At 42.9% G+C, this 13,395-nt stretch overlaps 1 long non-coding RNA gene across 3 annotated transcripts in view; it reads left to right on the top strand.

The window, feature by feature from the left end:
* The first annotated feature begins 237 nt into the window (after window positions 1-237).
* LOC119233940 (uncharacterized) overlaps window positions 238-13,395 on the top strand; it is a 38,820-nt gene continuing 25,662 nt past the window's right edge. For 2 of the 3 annotated variants that reach the window (XR_008550097.1, XR_005122502.2), the window contains exons 1-2: window positions 238-331; window positions 528-710. This is a non-coding gene — a long non-coding RNA (uncharacterized LOC119233940). The remainder of the gene's footprint in view (window positions 332-527; window positions 711-13,395) is intronic. The other variant, XR_008550098.1, reaches the window with a different exon arrangement.

The raw sequence follows: 13,395 nt of genomic DNA, 5'->3' as shown, positions 1-13,395 counted from the left end.
GTCTGCGGACGGCGCCGGGCATCTTGCGGCTCCTCGGTTGGCTCTGTGTGAACTGCTGCTCCGCCTCCGTCCGGGCCGAGAGCGGTTTCTTCAACTGCGGCTGAGACGGCGCTCGGGTTCCGCGTGGTGTCGGAGCCCGCGGGCCTTCCCCGCCCTCCTCTGTGAATCAAAACGGCCGGCCCGCGGTCATCAACCGCCGCCCCGCGCGACGCCCCGGAGGCCCGGGGGCCCCGCCGAGCGGGGGGCTGCGCTCTCCAGGGCCTTTGGGGCTTCGCGAGGGCTGGCCGCGTCCTTGGGTGCGTCTCCTTGCAGATGGGCGTTCCCGGCCTAGGTGGGCTGCCTGTGGGTTGCTGTCCACGGTTCAGAGCTTCCCCCACCGTTATCGGGTGGGGGTGGGGGAGAAACGCAGCCCCCGTTCAGATGACTCCTCTGCCGGGGGGGCGTTGTCCCCCCCCCCCACTTAACCTGAGAGCGGAGAGAACAGTCTTCGGATGGGGACGTGCACCGACCTACGTTTCTGTTTACAGACGCCCCCCCACCCCCCGTGGGCGGCAGATGGCAGCCTGGCGAGATGAGGGAGGCCATGTTCGCGCGGCTCTGCTTTGCTGGGAGCTGTTCCTCCCACCCCGTGACGGTCGGGTCTGCTCCTCCGCCACCCCCGCCCCGGCCCCGCCACGGCCCGCGGTGCGCTTCGACCCCCCCCCAAGCAGGTATTTTTGGTGAATGTTACTGATCTCGTCCACGCTGCAGTTGCTTAGTGGAAGGTGGTGGTGAAGACTTTTCAACCTATTGCCAGAGCTGAGGGGTCCCAAATAAACAGCGCCTGAAGGGTTGGCTCTGCATGTTGAGGTGCCATTCTCTTGCCAGCCACGGTTCCCCTGCCCTGGATCCTAATCCTGAATCCTGTGAGCCGAGTCAGCCTTGCAGCCAAAGCACTTGTAATGTCGATAAGGAGACCGAGGGGAATTTCAACCTAGAAAGCTTCATAGGAGCATGATAAGGGAATTGAGCCCCATAGGAGTCCCGTGTGGACAGCTCAGTGGCACAGAGGCCAGGACTCTTGCCTAAAGTATGTGAATTAGAGTGGTTTTTTTTTTTTTTTTTTTGGAGGGGAGGGGAAGTGAGAAGGGAAGGAGGCGTGAAATAGGGGTCTCGAGAGCTAGAGAGGTGAGTAGGGGCTTTATAACATGTTTAGCTTTGCCTTCCAGTTAATGAGGAATCATTATTTATTTTTTTTATTGGATCTAGGTATAGAACTGGATATATGATCCAATTCATTATTGATCCATGTCTGGCCCACTGTTTTAGCTTTCTATAGTTAGTGGTTGAAGACAAGAGGAATTTATTATGTCATAGGTCTTGAAGGTCAGAAGTCTGAAATCCCTTCACTACATATGGGAGCACTGTTTCTTTCTGAAGACGAGGGGAGAATAGCTTTCTTGCTTTTTTATGCTGCTAGAGGCTGCTACATTCTCTGCCTCCTCACCCCTTTCTCCATGTAGCGCCTCCTTTCCTCTGACCTCTGTTTCTGACCTTAACTTTCTGACTGATCCTTCTGCCTCTTTCACTTACAAAGATTCTTAATCACAACACTAAAGTCTCTTTTCCAGAATATAACATGTTCACTGGTCCTGGGGTTTAAAACATAATCATCACTGGTGAGCCATGATTCAATCTACCACATCTGCCTTTATTAACTTACTTTTAATAATGCAATAACAACTGTGAAACTTCCACCCAAAAAGTTATGACAATATTTTTTAAAGATTTATTTTATTTATTTATGCATACAAGAGCCGGTGTTGGGGTGTAGGCCAGAGGTGTGGGTGGGTGAGAGGATTCACCAGAGACAGAGTGGGGAGCAAAATAGGCGGATCTACTGAAATATACCACTGAGGGGAGCAGTGGATAAGACAGTTGAGATCTGCTGCGCCATGTGGGTCAGCTCCCTGGCCAGCGATTGAACTCTCATTGCAGTGGCTGCCAATGGCTTCATAGTGCTGAGACTTAACGCCTTATGCCACCAGGGAGGCCCTATAATGACAGTATTTTACCACTAACTGTGTGGTTTGCTTCCTACACACACTAACTCATTCTCCTTCCTCCCCTCACCTGAAATAACCACCTTTCTGAGTCCTGTCTTTACTATGTCTTCTTTTCCTCCTTACAAAGCTTTATTCCATATATGTACATGCATATATATGTTATCTAAAATGTTCTCTAAAATATGAATATATATAGATATGTATATATATGTGTATATACCTAGAAAGTGTTGTGTAGGTACACGTATTTTGAATTGTTTTTAATGTAGTATGCTCTGAAAGTGGCTAAAATTCAGGCTATTGACAAAACCAAATGCTGACAAGGATGTAAAGAAACAGGAACTCTCATTGATTGCTAGAGTGAATGCAAAATGGTAGAATCACTTTGGAAGACATTTTGACAATTGTTTAGGAAGGTAAAAATAGCTCTTAGGTATTTACCCAAATGAATGAAATGCTTCTGTTCACACAGAAATCTGCACATGTTTACAGTAGTTTTATCATAATTGTCCCAAATTGGAAACACTCAAGGTGACCTTCAATAAGCGAATAGGTAGGCTGTGGCCCATCCATGCCATGGAATATTACTCACTGAGAGAAAGAAGCTATCACGCCACAAAAAGATATGGAGGAATCTTAAATACAAATTGCTAAGGAGCCAGTCAAAAGGTTACATAGTGTATGAGTCAGAACTGTGATATTCTGAAGTCAAAACTATAGAAAAGGTAAAAGATCAATGGTTGCCAGAGGGAGAGAGGAGAGATGATTGAATGGAGTGTGTAGGGCTTGCTGACAGTGGTATCACTGTTCTGTACTTTACTGTAATGGTGGACCCCACAGGAATGTACAACACAGCTAATCCTATTGTAAACTATGGGCTTTAATAATGTATCAAATTGGTTTATCAATGGCAACAAATGTGCTACCTCAATACAAGAAAGACAGTCATAGGGAAATAATGTATGCTGGATATATTTTCCCTCTTTTTCTATTAATAAGGTTATATGTGCTTGTTGATTTTTAGGAGTTCTTAATGCTAATTTTTTCCCAGTTACGTTTTTTGCAAATATCCTCTCCCATTTTGTTACTTGTTTCTCTTTTTAAATGCCTCTGGTGAACAAAAATTTTGAATTCTAAAGAGGGCAAATCTATTGTGTATGAGTATGTCTATTTTTTTTTATGCACACAAAAACTGGGGTACAGGCCAGAGGTGTGGGGGTGAGCGGATTCACCAGAGAACAGAACAGGCAGATTGACTGAAATACACTGCTGAGGGGAGCAGCTGGCAAGTCAGGAGAGGTCTGCTGTACCAGGTGTGTCAGCTCCCTGGCTGGGATCAAACTCGTGCTGCCGTGGCTGTGGATAGTTTTACAGTGCTGTGATTACCCCTTGCGCCACCAGGGAGGCCACCTGTATGAGTGTGTCTTATTTAGAAAATATTACCCCTGCCTCAGGGTATAAATTATAGAAATTTTGTGTTTGGTATTTACGTACCTGGAGGTAAATTTTGTATATGAGGAGTGTGGGAATTTAATATTTTTTCACATGAAAAATCATTATTTTTTCACTCCTTTTATTGAAGAACTACACCCAGCCTTTCCCAGTGGGTCCGGCATGCCCCATCTGTCATTGTGCAGCTAGGGTTCTCTCAGAGGTAGATACCAAGATTCAATTAAATGTGCAAGAGATGTGTTGAGGGAAATTCTTACAAAGGATGAAAGAAGGAAGGATGCTCACAATATAGGCTGGACTCTTATGAAAGGAGGAAGGAGGATTGGCTAGGAATGAACTCACACTTGGTGTGGCTCTAAGAAAGTCTTGCCTGGGCCACTGGGGAGCTCCAGAGCAAAGACTGTCTTTTAGAGGAGTCACATGGTGGGCATAGATGGCCCAGCTCCAGCACCTCACCTTCCTCACTGCTGACAGCAGCCCTGAAGAGAGGCCCTGGAGGTGCTGTTTCTCACCCGGAGGAGACCGGGAAGCTGTCCACTAGCTACACTCCTTGCGGAGGTTCTCCGGGAGCGAGGTGTGAGCAAGGCACCTCCTGGCCACCATAGTCTCATATCAGAGCCTCATTCTCCATGCAGAGGTCTGTTTCTGAGCTCTCTTTCCTTGATCAGATTTTCTGTGCCTATGCCAGTACCAAACTGCATCTTTATAGTAAATTCTAACAATGGTAGCTGATGTCTCCCTGCTCTTCTTTAGACGCGTCCTGGCCATTCATGGTCCCTTTACCCTTCCATATGTATTTGGAAGTTATAAGCAGAGATTTAATATTGGATCTGTATTGCAGCAGAATAACAAGCAGTTATGTGGATTATTAATGGGATGAGAGATTTCAGGCTGAGAGAACTTCTGGGACATTACTTCAGTAGTCCAGGCTAGAGATAAGGAAGTATAGATTGAATGACCATCGGCAGCAGCAATGCAAAAAGACTGAAGGCAATGGATACGAGATAAGGGTAGAGAGAAAGGGAAAGCTAAGATAACTCCCATGTTAATGGCCTGGCTAACTGCCCAGATTGTAGGGCCTTTCACTCAGAGGAAATCCAGGAGGGAGAACTTTTAGGGAAAGTTAGTTTGGTTTTGTATTTGCTAAGGGGATATGTATTTAAAGATGCCCAAGATACAAATGGATATAGAAGTATGAGCTTGTGTAGAGGCCCAGACTGGCTTTGGGAATAATAAATCTGTGGGTGTAATTGAAGACATACAGTTAGAGAAAGTATCACGGAAGAAGAGGGCAGAGAACATGAGTGGACACTAACATACAAGGAGCCCGAGGAAGAGGCACTATGTAAAAGAATTGATAAGGAACAATCAAAAGGGTAGACTACTATCCAAAACCCATTAGGGGGCCTCCCCAGTGGTGCAGCAGTTGAGCTGTGGGTTGTGAAGCTGCCCACAGCCTCTGCAGCACCGGTTCGATCCCCGGCTGCTCCCCGGCCACCGGAGGAGGGTCCCACATGGCCCGCAGACCTCTCCTGCCGCCCGCTGCTCCCCTCAGCAGTGTACTTCGGTCCTTCTGCCTGCTCTGCTCCCCGCTCTGGCTCTGGTAAATTCTCTCACCCTCCCGTGCTTCTGAATGTACCCAGTGCTTGTATAAATAAAAAAATAAAAATAATAATAATAATAAAAATTAAAAAATAAAAAAACAAAACCCATTTGATGGCTGTTATTTTTTTAAAAAGTGTTTGCAAGAATGTAAAGAAATTAAGAAACTGGAACCCGGGTCTCCCTGGTGGCGCAGTGGGTTAAGCACCACACAATGAAGCAATCCGCAGCCTCTGCAGCACAAGTTCGATCCCCAGCCATCCAGGGAGCTACCCACATGGCGCAGCAGACCTCTCCTGTCTCGCCTACTGCTCCCCTTGGCAGTATATTTCAGTCTGCCTGTTCTGTTCCCTACTCTGTCTCTGGTGAATCCTCTCACACCCCACACCTCTGGCCTGTACCCTAGCTCTTGTATGCATAAATAAATAAATCTTAAAAAAAAAAAAAACAACTGGAACCCTTATGCACTGTCAATAGCAATGTAAAATGGTACAGCTGTGATGGAAAACAGTATAACAGTTCCTCAAAATTTAGAAGGGTCATGTGATCCAGCAATTCCATTTTGAATGTATATATCCAAAAGAATTGAAACCAGAGTCTTGAAGAGATCCTTACATACCCATATTGCTATTATTTACAATAGCCAAGAGGTGGACACAACCCTAGTGTCTATCATTGTATAAATGAGTGAACATAATGTGGCCTGTCAGGGAATATTATTCAGCCTTTAAAAAGGAGAAGCATGCTACAACATGGAGGAATCTTGAAGACATCGTAATAATTGGAATAAGCCAGTTGCCAAGGGCAAATATTGTATGATTCCACACATACGCGGTACCCAGAATAGTCAAACTCTGACACAAAATAGAACTGTGGAGCGTGAATGGGGGCTTGTTTTTAGTGGGTACAGAGTTTCAGTTTGGGATGATGGGGAATGTCCTGGAGATGGATAGTGGTGGTGGTTGCATGACAATATGAATGCTCTTAATGGCACTGAAATGCACACTTAAGATGAACTGTGATGAATACCAACTGAGGGAGAATTGGGGAAATGTGTTAATTAGATATGGAGCGAATGAGTGAACAAGAAGACATTTACCAATTCCTTGAAAAGACAGTTGTATAGGAAAGGAAAAACATGGTTCAACCGTGTGTAGCATTTCTAGGGTCATAATAACAAAAACTGAATATTTAACCAAAATTATAATCTGGCACATAGGAGGATGGGAGGATAGAAAATATGAGTGGGGGTGGTAGGCGAGAGGTAGATGAGAAATTCTTATCTCCTGTAGTGGAAGGTCAGTGGATAATACCGGAAACTGGGAAGCCAGGAATTGGTGATATAATCAAGTTGTCTAAAGATAGGGAGAATAACACTAAAACACAATTAAGAATTGAAAATGGATGATTCTAGGGAACAGCACATGAGAGAGGTTCCAGGAGGGTAATTTCTATCTTTCCTAATTAGCTCTAGAGATCAATTTAAAGATCAATTTCTTTACACTATATATGCATAAACCTGATAAAAATAAAAATCAGGGTCTCCCCGGTGGCGCAGCGGGTTGAACACAGCTCTGTGAAGCTATCCGCAGCCTCTGCAGCACGGATTCGATTCCCGACCAGCCAGGGAGAAACCCACATGGCACAGCAGACCTCTCCTGCCTCTCCCTCTGCTCCCCTCAGCAGTGTTTTCCATCCATCTACCTTTTCTGCTCCCTGCTCTGTCTCTGTCTCTGTCTCTCACCCTCCCGTGCCTCTGGCCTGTACTCCAGTTCTTGTATACCCCAGTTCAGTGAGAAAACTAACTCCCCTCCCCAATACTGGAGTTCAGGACAGAAAGTGCCCTGCAGATGATGAAAGGCCCTATTTCTAAAACCAAACAGCTAGAACATATGGCAAAAGGTCTATCTAAATTTGAAATTAGACAAATGAGAAACACATTGAAAGCATGGCCCACTGCAGTCTCAACCTCTACTGTTACCAGACGGAGATTACAATGTAAGTCATTTAGAAACAATTGGGAAAAAATCACGATCTACACAAAAATATAGAGTCCCCAAATCTATAGACTGAGACAGTTGGGAACTGGGAATCTGTTAATCCTCCAAAGATATTAAAACATGCTCCTCTGCATGGTTGTTCATGTCCTTGATCTCAGTCTCTTAGACCAGGTCCTTAATCTGGGCACAGTCACTTAAGAGTCTCTATCTTAACTTCTCATCCCCTTGCCCTTCATCAGAAATTCCTAACTAGCTTGCTTTCATGCACTTCTTTCACCAGCTGGCAAGGACTGCTAGAGAAAAAAATTGGATAACCTTGCAAATGGGCACCATTACAAACTTCACAGTTTCTGATCTCAGTGGGGTCCTCAAAACTGCTCAGCATTCCACGGGTCCCTCAGCCTTCTCCTTTGTCAGGTGTGTATAACACACCAGAGTGTTGTCGTAAAAAGTCAGTGGAATAGGCATTTGGCCCAGGGTCTGGCAAGGCACTGAATAAAAATTATGATATGCAAAGTTTCCCCGTCTTTAACCCCATTTCCTGAGCTCCATACTTGAATTTTAAATAATCTGGGCTCTTTGCCCCCCTCAAAATTGTACTCTGGCATTCCCTATCTTTATGAATGACATCACTCTCCAAGCTAGAAACATCAGCTGTCCACTCCACCATCTCCCTTGTTCTCTGCATTCATTTGATTGGCAGACTCCTATCCATTTTCCCTCTGATTTGTCATTGATATCATCTAAATCTGTTCCCTCTCCGTCTTTACCACCTTGGCCTATAAAATTTCATACCTTTCCTTCCTGGTTATTCTCTTTCCATCGAATATGCTATCCCTTTGCCGCTGATCTTTTCGTTTGTTCGTTGTTTTTTCCCCAGATATTTTCATTCAAATTTGTTAGGACTAAAATAAATATGTAATCATTGTCACACTGTCATTGTCATAGAGTCACACTGGAAGCAGCTCAGTGACAGTCACTCTCCAGAGACAGAGGAGCTTTTCCTTTAAAAAAAAAAATCAGACATTGAGCATGGAATTGGATTTGTCATAGTCCTTGGTTTGTAACACACTATTGCTGTTGGGTTGTTTTTTGTTTTTTTTTTTAAGATTTTATGTATGCATACAAGAGCTGGGGTACAGGCTGGAGGTGCAGGGTATGTGTGTGTGTATGTGTGTTACAGGCCAGAGGTGCAAGATGTGTGTGTGTGTGTGTGTGTGTGTGTGTGTGTAGATGCACAGAGTGGGGAGCATAACAGGCGGATTTGCTGAAATACACTGCTGAGGGGAACAGCAGGGAAACAGGAGAGGTCTGCTGCGCCATGTGGGTCAGCTCCCTGACCAAGGATCGAACTCATAGCGCTGAGACTTAACCCCTGCGCCACCAGGGAGGGCCCACTATTGGTTTCTTTTAAACATTTTATTCATGTTTTAATGAAATTGTGAACCATGATCTCACCAGCTAACCTAGAAACTAGTACCCTGCTAATAACTTACAGGTACTTACAAGTTTCTTTTATTTCCCACTCCTCTCCTCCTTGATAATATATGTAAGTCTTATCCTGAATTATGAGTTTACCATTCCTTTATTTCCTAAAATGGAATTTTATGTATATATGTATTTCATTTTCATCTTTATAACTATAAAAAAGTATATATAATACTATGTGCATAGAGCACATGTAGTTTTGCTTTTTTAACTCCATTATGTCTGTTACCTTTGCTAAATTTTTTTCTTTCAAATCTGGCATACCCAGTGGAGGGTAGTATGGGCACCCTACCAAGTGAATTAAAAATTTGTGTCCACATAAAATCCATACAGGAGTGTTTATAGAAGCTTTATACATATTCATCAAAATATGGAAATACTTTGTGATGATTAATTTTATGTGTCAACTTGACACCATTGTAGTGACAATTACTTGGTCAAATATCAGTGCAAATGTTGCTATAGTTGTGGTCACTAGTCACAGCAGGTTGGCTGTGATTTCCTTGATCTCAGTCTAAGATTTCCCTTAGTAATGTGTGTGGGCCTCATCCAATCAGTTGAAGGTCTGAAGAGCAAAAACAAGTTTCCTGGAGAAGGAATTCTGTCTGGAAACTAAAATAGAAGACATACCAGAGTTTCTAACCTGCCAGTGTACCCTATAGATTTTAGACTTACCAGCCCCCACAACACATGAGCCAGTTCCTTTATAGATATAAAATGGGGTTATTTATTTGGAAGCTTCTGAATGGATAACAGGTACGTTACCCATACAGTGGCTAGCAATGAAATAAGCATTCACAACAGGAACGAATCTTGAATGCATTATGCTAAATGAAAGATGCCAGGTTCAAAAGGCCGCATACTGCATGACCTCATTTATATGAAATTCTGAAAAAGATGAGACTGTAGGGGTGAAAAACAGATGAGTGAGGGCTGGAGGAGGAGTTGATGACAAAGGAGGGTAGAGGGAATTTTGGGGTGTGATAGAACTGTTTTATAGCTTGATTTTTGTGATAGTTACATGACTATATGTAATTATAGCTTCATAAAATATGCCCCAAAATGAATAAGAGACAGTTATTCTATTGAAAAGAAACTATGGTAACACAAAAATTGCCTACTTAAAGATATTAAGGATGCATCACAATGGAGAATAATTCTACAATGTAATAATTATCTTAAAAATTACACGTCTTACATGGATGAACTGGAGGGGATTATGCCGAGAGAAACAAGAAAGAGACAAAAAGCGGATGATTTCACGAAGATGTTGAATAAAAAGAAACAAGACAAAGGAACAGACAAAGTTAAACCAAAACAAACCCAAGAAATCTGACTGCAGAACTGCGGATACCAGACAGGGAGGGGCCCAAATGGACTGAGGCAGAGGATTATGGGTGCTTTGGTGCTGGGCGTGGTTGGGTGACATCTGAAGAGGTGTAAACATATGCCCCTAAACCATACTGATTTTTGTAAACCAATGCTTCCTTAATAAAAAAAAATAAAGATAAAATAGGGATAATGGTCAATATATATGTGTCCTATCTATTGAATCTAAGACGTACCCTACATCAATTAAATATGCTTTGATTTTTAAAAATCTCATCATTTAAGAAATTTAATTTTTTTAAGCCACCAATAAACAGACTGGTAGAAACAACACAACCAATTCACATTGTTGATAGTAGCCACAGTTGAATTTCACTGCCTTATTATATTTTTTTGTGTGATCATTGCCGTTTATTCATTCTGCTAATGTGTATTTTATACTACCATCTGTAATGTTTCCATGAATGTTAAAGTATTGTTGAATATTCCTTTCAGTCATAAGAAATGTATTTGTTCCTTAATGTCTCCATTGCCTATAGGATAAAATGCCAGGGCACCTTTATGACCGTATCTGAGGGTTGTCCTGGTATCCAGCTTCTCCATCTAGGTTCAGCTGATGGGGAGCGCTGGCTAGATGTGCCAGATAAAATACAGGACACCCATAAAATTTGAATTTCAGGAAAAAACATTAAAATTTTTTTCCCATTTTTTTCAAATTTTTATTTATTTTTTAATATTTTTTACATCATTTCTCATTTTTTTAAAAATGAAAATGTAGTTGGGATATAACATTTCAGGTGCATGACATAATGATTGAATAGGGTGAAATGATCATCATGATAAGTCTAGTTAACATCCATCACCACACATACTTATTTTTTTCTTATGAGAACTTTTAAGCTTTACTCTCTTAGCAACTTTTTAAATAAGTCATATGATGTTATTAACTAGAGCCATCATGCTGTTTGTTTTTACAAATCTGGGAGCCACTCTGAAGGCATTCTGTTTGTTTTTATTTTTCCCCCCACCACCACTTATGTCCCCTTGTCCCTCATGGTGTTTATTGATGCCCCCCAGTTTTTAATGTATTGTATGATATCAAATTGTCTGCTATGTAAAACATCCAGGATTTGTTTTTATCATCCTGACTTGCTTTCCTATATGTAATTCTCTCAAACTCCCTTCATTTTGTTGAAAATGACTGCATTTCATCTTATGACTGAATAGTATTCTATAACATGGACACTACATCTTCTTGATCCAATCCTCTATTGGACATTTAGATCACTTATATGTCCTGGCTATTGTAAATAGGCCGCTATGAATATTGTGGAACATGTGGTTTTTTTGCATGGATAGCTTCATATTCTTTGGATAGACACCCCAGAGTAGGTTTGCAGTGTTTCCATTTTTAATTTTTTAAGTGAAATTCAGATTGCTTTCCAAGTGACTGCACCAGTTTACATTCCCACCTACAGTGTAATAAGGTTCCTCTTTCACCGTATCCTCTCTGGCACTTCTTGTTGGAGGTCCTTTTTTTTTTTTTTAAGATTATGTATTCATACAAGAACTGGGGTACAGGCCAGAAGTGTGGAGGGTGAGAGGATGCACCAGAGACAGAGAGGGCAGCAGAACAGGCAGATTGACTGAAATACACTGCTGAGGGGAGCAGCGGGCCACACAGGAAAAGTCTGCTGCGCCATGTGGGTCACCTCCTTGGCTGGGAATCAAACCGGTGCTGCAGTGGCTGCGGATAGCTCCATAGTGCTGAGACTAACACTTTGGACCCCCAGGGAGGGCCTGGAAGTCTTTCTAATATGTGTCATTCTTATGGGCATGAAATGGTATCTCATTGTGGTTTTATTTTTATTTATTTTTTAAAGATTTAATTTTTTATTTATACACGCACTGGGTACAGTCAGAAGTGCGGGAGGGTGAGACAATTCACCAGAGCCAGAGAGGGGAACAGAACAGGAAGACTGACGAAGCACACTGCTGAGGGGAGCAGCGGGCGGCAGGAGAGGTCTGCATGCCATGTTGGACCCTCGCCCGGCGGCCGGGGATCGAACCGGCGGCGCTGCAGAGGCTGCGGGCAGCTTCGCAGCCCAGCGCTCAACCGCTGCGCCTCCGGGGAGACCCTCATTGTGGTTTTAATCTGCATTTCTCTTACTGGAAGAGAAGAACATCTGTTCACGTATCTATGGGCATTTTGGATACCCTCTTTGGTGAATTGTCTAGTCATTTGGTAATTTATTAATTTTTTATTGTTGAATTATTTGAAAATTTTAAATATATCTTGAATATTAACTCCTTATTGGTTATATATTGTGTAAATAATTTCTCCCATTCAATGGGGGTGACTTTTTAATCTTTTTGTATTTTCAGAACTTGTTTATTTTGTAACTGAAAATTTGAGGGCCTCCCCGGTGGCGCAGCAGTTGAGCGCTGGTTTGCAAAGCTGCCCGCAGCCTCTGCAGCGCCGGTTCGATCCCCGGCTGCTCCCTGGCCACCGGAGGAGGGTCCCACATGGCGCGCAGACTTCTCCTGCTGCCTGCTGCTCTCCTCAGCAGTGTGCTTCGGTCCTTCTGCCTGCTCTGCTCCCCACTCTGGCTCTGGTGAATTCTCTCACCCTCCCGCGCTTCTGACTGTACCCAGTGCTTATATAAATAAATGAATAATAAATAAATAAATAAATAAAATTTGTGCCTTTTATCCACCTTCACCCATTTTTTCCACTCTCACTCTTTGTCTCTGGTAACCAGAAAATTACTAGACACCTACAGTCATATAACTATCACAAAATCAAGCTATAAAACAGTCCCATCATGGGGCCTTCCTGGTGGTGCAGGGGGTTAAGCACCGCATTATGAAGCAATCTGCAGCCTCTGCAGCACGAATTCGATCCCCGGTCCTCAAGGGAGCAACCCACATGGCGCAGCAGACCTCTCCTGTCTCGCCTGCTACTCCCCTTGGCAGTGTATTTCAGTCTGCCTGTTCTGTTCCCCACTCTGTCTCTGGTGGGTCCTCTCACACCCCACATCTCTGGCCTGTGCCCAGCTCTTGTCTGCATAAATAAATACATCTTAAAAAAAAATAAAACAGTCCCATCACACCCAAACCAAAATTCTATGTGAATTGGTGTTATTTTTAAAGTTCTAAATTATAAATGAGATCATATGATATTTGTCTCATTTTTTCACATAGCATAATACCCTCTTGATCCATCCATGTTGTAGCAAGTAGCAAGATTTCTTTCTTTTTATGGCTGAGTAATATTCCATTATATCTTATCTATACCACATATTCTTTATCTCTTCATTTATCAGTGGACACTTCCTTTGCTTCCATGCCTTGGCTGTTACAAATTATGTTGCAGTGAACATGGAACACAGCTATCTTTCCCAAATAGTAAGCTTGTTTCCTTCACATAAATACTCAGAAGTGGAACTGCTGGATCATATGGTAGTTCTCTTCTTAAT

Source organism: Talpa occidentalis, unplaced genomic scaffold (assembly GCF_014898055.3).
Source record: "Talpa occidentalis isolate TD23 unplaced genomic scaffold, MPIMG_talOcc4v2.1 talOcc4.8, whole genome shotgun sequence".
Taxonomy (NCBI): Eukaryota; Metazoa; Chordata; class Mammalia; order Eulipotyphla; family Talpidae; genus Talpa; species Talpa occidentalis.
Note: the sequence above shows the minus strand (reverse complement) of the source record. Positions and strands in the feature narration are given on the sequence as shown.